This window comes from Puntigrus tetrazona, chromosome 6 (genome assembly GCF_018831695.1).
Source record: "Puntigrus tetrazona isolate hp1 chromosome 6, ASM1883169v1, whole genome shotgun sequence".
In the NCBI taxonomy this organism is placed as follows: Eukaryota; Metazoa; Chordata; class Actinopteri; order Cypriniformes; family Cyprinidae; genus Puntigrus; species Puntigrus tetrazona.
In genome coordinates, this window is record NC_056704.1 from 16767902 (window position 1) to 16779271 (window position 11370).

The following is an 11370-nucleotide window of genomic DNA, read 5'->3' on the forward strand; positions in this document are numbered from 1 at the left end:
CCCCAAAATGTGTCCCCAGGAACAGCTGAAACAGGATGTGAAGATTCCACGCATAACCAGTATAAACTCACTATTGTAGAAACAACAAAGCAGCTAAGAACACATTTGTTTGTTCATGTCTGTCGGCACGTCACAATGTTGTTATTACAAAGACAGCAGAACATTTTATCTAGGCCACTGTTGTGTTATGTGCACTGATGACAGTATTCTGCATCCATTCTGCATATGAATTAAATTAATTTGAAAGAAGTCCATAAAGAAAATTGCAGTAGCGAAACCTTTAAACATTACGAAATATTAAATGTTGCGCTTCTAAAGTTATGCCAGTACAATAAAAATCCACACAGGGGCACTGCACTGCAAGGCTAGAAGTTAAAAATGGGACAGGAGTAACAGTCTTGTTTAAACATTCAGTTTCAGATAAACTCTTCAAACAGTAATGCTGTGTTATTGGACTATTAAAAAAAACTCTTCAGTTCATCAACATGGAACCATATGAAATATTTGTTAATGAGTTTTAACATCTGTTTTAACATTCTCTTCTACATAAATAACTTCCTTTCTATAGAAAACTATTATTTCTTGAAATATCATTGATTTTATGTTGCAGAAAGTGCATCAACAACGAATGCGTACATTTATTTATTTATTTTTATTCATCAATCCTGTCTGCAAATAACGACTGAAAAGGACAAATATGTATTGTCATCTATTAGTGATAAACTGTCGGTGATAAAAAAGACACATAGTTCTTTGTGCCCTTAACCTACATTACAATAAGTATGTCAGATTGTAATCAATTAGATCAGTCGCCAAGGTTATGATGCAACCCATCACTGATGATAGTCAGTTTTGAGGTCACGGCCTGGCTATTATGTTTTCGGTGTTCGTTCTGTGTGCTGAAAGCTTCTCTGCGAATTGGTAAAAGGTCAAGCTCAAGGCAAATGTGGTTGAACGGGTTTTTTATTTCATAACAAGGCTGTCAAACACCAAAATAACAATCATTAATCTATGGTTTGACGTATCAAGGCTAATTTAGCTTTTAAACCATATTCAGCCATCAGATGTTCACACATTGACCTTGATATAAAATTTCATCGCTTTTGGTCGCTAGCTGACAGCTAGCTTGGTTTCACTGGAGCAGAGAGGTATTCAAGGCAATGACATGCTTTATCAACTTGGCCTTAATAAACCAGATGCTTTACTGTAATCAAGGACAAATGTCTAAACAGTCTTCAAGATTTACTGGTGTGTTTTGGTTAGGTAATCTGAAGGTGCTGGATTTTTTTTGTCTGCTTTGCCACTAAGTGTCACTGTTGTCTTGCTGTTTCATTCACATTTTGAAAGAGCCTTTTGAGAGGCTCAACTGCAGCATAATTGCATAGTGCAATATCCCACAAGTGGATATAATATGTGGTTAAAAGGTGGTGCAACAAAGCACTTATAGCAATTAAGTGGTTGGTTGCACTTTTAAAACCACTTTGAATAGAATCACTGAGGAAGAACATTTAACGAAACTTTGAAAACTCTTAAAATTAAGTCGAAATTACAAATTTAAAGTCAAATGGCTAAAATGATGACAACTTATTTACAGTGATGTAATGATGTTTTAAAATACATCTGCATTTCTTGGAGTGATGCCCTTATTGGTGTAAAGGAGTGTAACGTTGTTAAACTGTCCATGTTGATGTGGTCTCTATTTACATGAACACTAATGGTACAGGAACAAACACTGGCTATTTGAGTCATGACAAGCTTGGGGCCGTGACAAATTCTCTTATGGTTCACCTACATTACCAGCAGTACCAGCTGAGGTAAATATTTATGTTAAAAACTAAATCTTTCAAATTAAATCTTTATTAATTTTTACTCTCTTCGTCTGTTTTGTCTCTGAAATCTTAGCCACCAGGCCCTAAATTAGACAGTCGTTTAGGGAATGAGGCTCATCTTTGGTTTCCTGATAGGATGCACACCGATCTCGCAGCTTTTACGTAATCCATGACACATGTACCTTAAAACCATGTTTGCCCTGGTTGATGACCTGAGGCTACAAATGTCTTTTTGACATTTACAGAATGATAGTAACAGCGGCGTCATCCACATGCCACTTGATGTAAGGACGCATGCTCTGGCCTGACGTTCCGCTTTGTGTCCAGAGAGCTTTCCCGGTCCCTCTCCCACAGCCGAGGCATGATTGTTGGACAGCCATGATCCCCCAAAGACCTCCACTGAGGGTTAGGAATCTAATGCTCCCTGTGTCAAATAATTCTGCTCCATATGGAACATGTGACACGGACAGTAGCTGCATTGCTTTTGTTATGTAACTGGATTAAAATGCTTATAGTTTACGCGTGCTTAAAGAATAAATTGCCCGTTGAAGATTGGCAGTTACTGGGTGGAAAAGACATGTGCGAGAGCCTGAAATACATTCGGCACAAATTTGCATTTCATATTTCTGATTTATTTTCACCAGTTGTAAGTTAGAACCTATTTACAACAGATCTACTAAATATTTGAGCTTTTCCGTTATACATAGAGTTACACTTAAGCTAAATATTTACAGGAGCCTCCAACCAGAAGTAACATCTGGAATAAAATGGCAGACCGATTGGATTCATCACTGAGCTCATGTTTCGTGAGACTTTACTTTACTCTTTTGGCATACTGTGTATGATGATGTTGATATTTATGCTCATTGATATAAAGAGAACATAAGAAGAACTTCTTATGGCTGGAATACACTACATGGCTTTTGCCCTCGATGGAGATGTTTATACTAGTTGGCGAAATTCAGATTCAGTCTGATTCAGATTTTAAAACACATATTGTTTTTATTCTTCATGCATCTCCTTTTTCTGCTTGAGATTGTTGTAATCTGAACAACTACAAACTCTGTTATGTGAACCTCAGTTGTTCAGTGTATGTTTCCAAGAGTTTTAAAATTGTTCAGATTTTAAATGCCATGTAGTGTATTCCAGCCTCGAGCTTTCGAGCACAGAACCAGTGGTTTCAACCTTTTTGCCTTCAAGGTCAATGGCAGCCCCATTTTCATGTTTTCCTACTTGCTAGACAGATTATAACTCATTATTTAGCCGGTGTGACATACCTTGATCAATATCACATCATGCTTCTTTATTTAGGGCAGAAGAGAACTGGTCCCTCAACTGGTTTCTCCCAAGACTTTTTTGTCTCCTTTCTTTTTTTCTTATCATTTCCGTTACCTGATGGAGTTTGTGTTCCTTGTTAGTGTTACCTTCTGATTTGCTTAGCTGAGGTCTGAAAGACTGTGACTGATAAGAACACAGTTTATCAATAGACTGACACCATTGTCTAGGAGAATACAACTTGAACTGGATTAAACTTGATGATGACAGCATTGTTTTCTGTAAACATGCTTTACAACTGAATTGTGTAGCATCGCCACTGGTTTTGAACTGAACTGAATCAACACTGATCTGACAAAAGCTGAATAACAACATTGCTGCCTATTGTAGAACAGCCTGTACTAGAGTTGATTGATTACCTTCACCTTTATTGATCTGAACTGACTTAAAAAACATACTAGACTTACTTCAGCTGCTTCTTTTTTAACTCAGTAAAGCTACTTTGACACGTTCTGTATTCTATAATATGCTATAGAAATAGTTTACTGATTTGAAGATTGTCCACATTTTTTTTATTTCTCCTGATTAATCTTAGATACAGTTCCTGAATACCTGTTTACATACCTAAAATTCACTCTTAGTGCTATGAAATAATTTGTGTAATGAGAATAGATTTCGTGATCATTTATAAGATATTTATGTAGAATGTTAAAATATCAAATATAACCAGCTTAACTAAAACCCACTTTCTGTTTACAAATTTGAAGGCGTTATATTGCACAACTGCAACTTGGCTCATGACTTACTAAAACTAACTTTTAGATTATTGTCACTCTAATGTATGTCCTATAGAAATTTCAGAATGACACCGGCTACAATAATGGACAAGTATAAAAGGGAGTCATTTCAGTCTTGATATCATTCACTATCTGATGCATTTGCTGCCATTTCAATTCACACGGCTAATAGCGCAGATGAGACGTGACCTGAAAGGACTACATCACTATATAATGGAAGGAGCGACTGCCAGGGGCCAGAAAGATGACGCTCTAAAATACATGCCAAAAACAGACAGCCCCTGATCATTTCAAACCAATAAATGAATTCACACCTCTGTAACCCGTAGAAATGGACTGTTTCATCAAATGGACCGCCTCACGGTGGAAAAACTATTCTATTATCTCGTCAGTCTTGATTTCGCAACAGATGCTTGTTCAGCGAGAACATTAATCAGAGACGTTTAAATCAAATTTTACTTTGCAATTCATTGATGAGACAGTGCGTGGAGAAAGCATGTGTCCTATGATTTGGTAACACTAGGGTTGAAGTTCAGTCTGTTAACTGGCCTAATCAGCTACAAGCAGTGATGAAAACTGAATCTGTCGTAACCTCATTCTCTCTCAGTGCTTTAAAGTGTGCTGAAGATGTACTGATTTAACGGAACAATCTCTTCAGTCTTCGTCGAGCGGGTTTCCAAACAAACACGGATAAACAGTCCAGGTCTGTGATGAAAGGACCAATGAGCCCTTAAAAGCCAGCTGGCCAAATATCCAGCTCTCTTTGTGCTGCCTGGCACGTAGCTCCCACGTTTATTTATGTTAGTGCTAAAAGACACGGCCACATTAATTCCTCACACATGCTCCCTTGCATGGGTCAAACACTTTCTCACTCTCTCAGACAGTTGGGGGACAAAGTGGTTTGTTTGTTTGTCATTATTTAAGCGTGTCATGAAGCATCTGACAATATGCTTACCGGAATAGTACACTACACGATCCATTCACATCAACAGTATGAAACAACTTACGGTAACAGTTTGACTCAGAATTTCAGTCCGAAAACATCTCTACATCGATATCAAGTCAATATTTAAAAAGAAACGAAAATAAATAGAGGTCACCTTCCTGTCACCCTTCATATTACAATCCATTTTCCATTCAGAAACAGGGTTGTAAATGGCCATAAACATCACTCGTCCCGGGAGCGCTATAGAGAAAGCTTAGTGGCACCTGTTTTATAATACATTTATCTTCTGTCTTGTTACGGCATCAGTCTTTGAAATACAACAGATAACCAGCAGCTGAACTTTAGACTCGGATACGCTCATACGGGACGTTTTTTTTTTTTATCAGTTGTATGCTTAAGATGTGACTGTATTTAAAGGAATAGTGCGTTGAAAAATAAACGTCAAAATTCAAACTTGAATTCTTGCGTGGAAGGGAAAATACATTTTGAATAATACAGAGTTTGTTCTTTTCCAGCGGATGACAATCTTCAAAAAGGACACCAGATCGCCATATAGTATCACGAATATAATAAAATTAGTCTCTATGACTCATATCCTATATTCCATGTCGTTATTCGCTGGCAATCTTCCACTCTAATCATGGAAGATTGTTATGCAAGTCAGTGAGTCACACAAACCAAATCACTAAGATTCACAAAAGAATCATTAACACTGTAAACTAGATTCAGTGTAATGATTCATTGAAAAGATCTGAAGAACTCAAAGCACGTTCTGTTAGTAAATTGGATATTACTACTTATGTGATGATCACTCAGTCCAAGTAGTACTTAAATCTCAGTCTTCCTCTACCATGAAGCTATCATATAACTTGCAAAATTTATATGAGCCATTTTTATGGTGCTTATCTGATATTCTTGAGCCAGACAGTCCCATGCCTTATTTATTTCCATTGTTTTAAAAGAGTATCCAAAATATACCTAGGGTTCCAAGAAGCGTGTGTGGGTTTTGAACAACAATGACTAAATGTTATAGTATTAATAGCGTCTGTTTTCATAAAGCAAAGAGGCATAAGTGTTGTATCTTTTAATATAACTGAACTCATGGCATAAGAATAGAATGACGTCTTTGTGGGTTTTTGTGTGTGTCTCATAAGTCACCAGAAAAAATTATAGTTTTTTTTTTTTTTGTTCTAAAGCTACTTTTGCAACAAAACTCTCTGATCTACTACAGACGTGACCGAAAATGTGTCTTGGAAATACAGAACGGTCTAAAAAGCTAGAACATTTGCTTGCGCACATTGCTTCACTGCAGCTCTTCATTGACTGCTCAATGAAATGACAAGACTGTTATTAAGATGTCTGGTCATGACAGCATTTTATTGAGCTTTTTCAGTCAGTCTTTGATTGAGTGTTGAGCGCTGTGTTTTTCTCTCTCCCAGTGTATCCGGGACCGATAAGACTACACTCCCGAATAGCACCTGTCTCTCATTCAAGCAGAAAAGTGTACTGAAGGCAGTGCGTAAAAGCAGTGCTGATGGATGAGCTTGAAAAAGGAGGATGTGATTCAAGTGAAGGTGGAAACACAGTGTGTTTAAAAAAGCTATAAAGGTCATACATAGCCAGGTGCCTTCTAAAAGTACGGTAACATTACCATAATTTTGTGTGCAAAAAGATCCATTGTATGTCATTACTAAATAGCGATGCATGAAGCGTAACTTACAGTAAAGTCGCTTTTAAACCAAGTAGTTTTCTGCTGGTCATTCGCTACGAGTTGGAAAATATTAGGAAAAATATTTTTAGAACTATATCTTTATAGTTGTGCTTTTGTGAACGGACCTTACACTAGGGACACGACATTGTAAGAATAAAAGTTTATTGCTCCACACAAAAACTAAATTCACTTTAAGAGCTATAATATTTACCGCCTTTTGGTCAGTATACACAAAACAATATCTGCCAATTTAAATGTTTTTTTTTTCACGGCAATGCCTTAATGCTATCCGTGTGATGCTAGCTTGGCCTAACCAGCCGCAATGCAGAAAAAAACATGTTAATTCGTTTTCTGGCCTAATAAGACATGATACGTGACGAGCGTCAGAAGATTCTACTCCTGTTTCTAATTCTGGGATGTCACGAACGGAACAACAGCATACAATCTAAGACAGAGATAATCTCCAGTACTGATTTGATGGTTTATTTAATGGTAAAAGGGTCCAGTGTGAGTTTGAATATCATTTTGCCTGACCTTTACTGACATATTGAAAGCTATAATTAACCCTCTGGGGCCTGAGGGTGTTTTGGGGCCCCGGAGAAGTTTTGACATAAAAGACCTCTGATCCTGAAAATAAATGAACTGAACTGAAATGCTCGAAATGTGAACTCTATGTGAACAAAAAAGTCTATTTTATGACAAAGATTCACTCACTCAAAAAGTATGTATTTGTAATAATGCTCAAATATTCTCTTAGTGCTGCTGTCAAATGATTAGTTGCGATTAACTGCATCCAAAATACAAGTTTTATTTACATAATGTATATTTTATTATGTAAATATAATTACACAGACAGCATGTATTTTGAAAAAAATGACATATTTATACCTGTATATATTTATATTCATATAATTGATTTCATATATTTAACATATAAATGTAACATATTTTTCTTAAATATATACATGCATGTGTGTGTATTTATATAGACATAAATGTACACAGTGCATACATTATTATTTAACAAAAACCTTTATTTTGGATTAATTGCATTTAATCATTTAACAGCACAAGTTCTTATCCATTTCATTGTGATTGCAGTACGTTTGGAAAAAGAGCCCGCCTACACACTCTTCCGATTGGCTGGGATATTTGATTGGTTGTGTCAAGTCATGTCACGTCTCATGTGCACAGACAAATTGCTTCTCTCTGGAATCTTATTGCAGCGTAATTTGTTTTAAATGAGTTATATACGACTGCGACTTAAATAAGACGGCTACCTCTCTAGATGTCTTCATAAGCCCCTAAAGCACCCAGAGATAGTTCACTATGTTTTGAAATGGAGCGAGTGAACATTTCTACTTCTTTCATTTTGTTACTCTACCAACAAAACAACCTTTCGTGGTTTACCTCATTGAACCTGATGAACCACAATCCTGTTTCCTCTTTTTATGTATGTTTTATGGAGAAAAATGACCTGGACAATCTAAAGCCACCATGACTCAATTTCCTGTGTAAACGTAGCAGCTGGAACTGATTTGATATGACATTACTCTGAGGTGAACCATTCTATTTTTTTCACCCATGATTTGATAGACTGAGATATAGAGTGACATTAAACACTGTGGAGCCAAGAGGAGTGATCTCACCTCACAGGCTTGTTTCTCATCTGGAGTCTGGCTCTTTGATCAATACGCCCGGTCTGCATCAACTGAAGTTTGAACTCCTTCTGAGGTTGCGAGGTGATGTATAACATATCGAGCTTGAAGGATTCTAGTTCCTTCATGTGAAATGAGCCACGGCTGAATCGCGGCCAAACCACTTGCTATGAACTGAACCTAAAGCCCATTAAATTGAGTGTAAACACCGCACACAATGAGTGTTCAGTGGTTCCTCGTTTAAATGAATTTCCTGGGTTCAGTACATGTTAAGGTCGGTTGCCAACGCTTATGGCGAATGTTGATCTCAGTTAGATTATAAAAATTCTTGAAAAAAGCAAAGGTAGGTTACACGAGGCTGTGAAAATGGTAAATAAAGACATTAAAATATTCAATGTTTCAAAATTATGGCCACATCACATCACATTTTCGTGTGCAAAACAAATCATTTGCTACCTTATCTGTATAAACCGATATCCAATTTTACAAGAAGGCATTAGAAATCTTAAAGTGACTGTCACAACACTGATTTTACAGCTTGAACAATAAACACATTCATTTTAACGTAGTTGCTAATAATAAGTGCGCTAATAAAAGTATAATTGTTACATTTTTGTTTTTTATTAATCCCAAAACTGGCCCTTGTTTTAGCCAATTGACCATTCACTCAATTATTTATTTATATATATATATATATATATATATATATATATATATATATATATATATATATATATATATATATATATATAAATTGCTTTATGCCACAAAGGCTGTTGATTGAGCTTTTATTGAAGCCAGAATATGGTGACAATCGCAACAAGAACTGGACAAATTAATTGGCAGAAGAAAAAAATCAATAGAAGTCAGGGCTATAATCTGTAAGAAAGACTTTGAGGCATAAACGTAACCATCAGATGACAATTTTCTTTTGCACATTCTGTACTAGGCCCGAGTCCAACTTTTAAACATCTGCACATGCAGCCTCAACACACAGTCAAAGGTATGTAACATTAGCTGTTTTCCAACATGCTAATCAAAAACATAGCAATTGAGTCTGATTATTTTTGGCAGGTAGTTAGAAGGATAAGTCCACCTGAGGGTCATATTCTGTGCACGGACTAAATGATATAATTGTGTACGAATACTACAACTACTAATATACATGCAGTTATATTTTTTAATTGCTGTTTTGTTCTTGTTGTTCAATTATTTTATATAATAATAACAATGATTATTATTTATTGTTAATAATATTATTTATTAATACTAACTATTATATTTTATATATAGTTTATATATATATATATATATATATATATATATATATATATATATATATATATATATATATATAAACAATTTCCATTAAACAATAAATGAACAAATAGTTATTTACTGGTCATTTCTTTTTTTGGTTAGCTATGAAAATGGTTTCTGTTTCTGTTTACAGATTAATCTCGCAATCTAGTAATCATTTATCTGCAGAAGTCTCCACTGAATGCGTAATCAGCAAAAAAAACCTCTGAAGTTTCCAATATCTAGTTAAAGCTTAATGGAGCTGAAAGGAGCACATGCTTCGAGTCACAGCCCCGCATCTGGGACCAGGTAACTTATGATAAGAAGAAAAATGTGGACTAATACAAGGTGGAGGCGACTTTTCCCCTCAATATGACCTCATATGAGCTTGGTTATCACATTCTCACTTTGGCCTGGTTTAAACCGTTGTTCTTTCATGCTCACCTTATATGGCCTATTGCTGGCGCAGTTGAATGAACTGGAACCGATAGACTTACTGCTTGGTTTCTTTTAAATTCTGACGTCAGAAGTTTGTCTTTAGATCTCTCCAGGCATCTGACTAACCGGAACTATTGATGGGATTGGTTCAATACTTTGCATGGATGTGATTGAAATGGATAGGGCGAGATGAGATGTGTTTTCGAACTGGTTTTGTGGATGGAGTTAGCATATGTTAGATATGCTTTATAACACGCGGTGGTCCGCTAATTCCAGATGTAATTGTGAAATGTTATTAATATTACTACATGGCAGTGTCTTGCTTTCATGAAATCATTGCTTGCAGGATTTCAGTGCGCCCATAAATTTAACATGAAGTGCATTTCCTTTGCTAGAGGATAATTTATGATCTTACACGCTGTTAAATATAGACCTGACATGATCTGATATGTAAATCAGGGTAATGACAGCTATTACATTACAGCCGGGGATTAGGAGTCTGTTCCTGTCTCCAGAACATTACAGAATTTGGCCTTTTGCCTTTTCCTTTTGGACTGTAGTAAAAATGTTTTCATTGAGGAGATTTGTGTCTTGATTTAGTTGATCAAATAACAAAGGGGCCTTGAAATGAAGGATGCATTTCTTCAAGGATTCATTGAGATTTGTTACTCGGACAGAACGTGATGTTCGGTTGCTTTGAGCTCAGCTTTATTTTTATTTGTAGCAGTCCTAATGTGTAATGTTTATTTCTTGCCACAGATTCCTTTCATCAGAGCATTAGGGGGTACGGGCAAATTAATCCGAGCATGGAGACCACAAATATTTGACAACTTAGAGAATGCTGCTTTTTTGACCTTAGAGGCTGCATGGTGTCGTGGAGGTCAGTCAAAGGGTTCAAACTAATTTTGTTTGTTTTTTCAGACTGCTCCGGTGAATAAAGGCAATATTATGACATTTTTCAGTCAGACGTGAAAAGCATGACATTTGCAGGCGATTTGCATTGAAAAATAAAAACCAAAAATGTTAAGTAATTTTTTAACCAATAGGATGGAAATATATATTCGGGTTTGATGCACTGTATGTTTTTTTTTTCACACACACACACACACACACACACACATATATAATACATTTTTATATATGCATATATATTATTTTTAGATTTTTTTTCATAAATGTGTATGTATGTATGTATGTTATTAAGTCTTTATTGAACCCATGAGCATAAAAAAGTCCAAAGCAAATAAAGCATGTAAAACGTGCAGGAGAAGTACATGTTTACCACACATCACTAATTGATCTAGGTACAACAGACTGCTTTGCTTTAAAACTTTGGAAATTACCTTGGTTTTGCTTCTGCTTTTGTGCCTCTGCTGTGATTGGCTGGCTGTTGTGTTGTGAGGGCTGGGGCTGTATA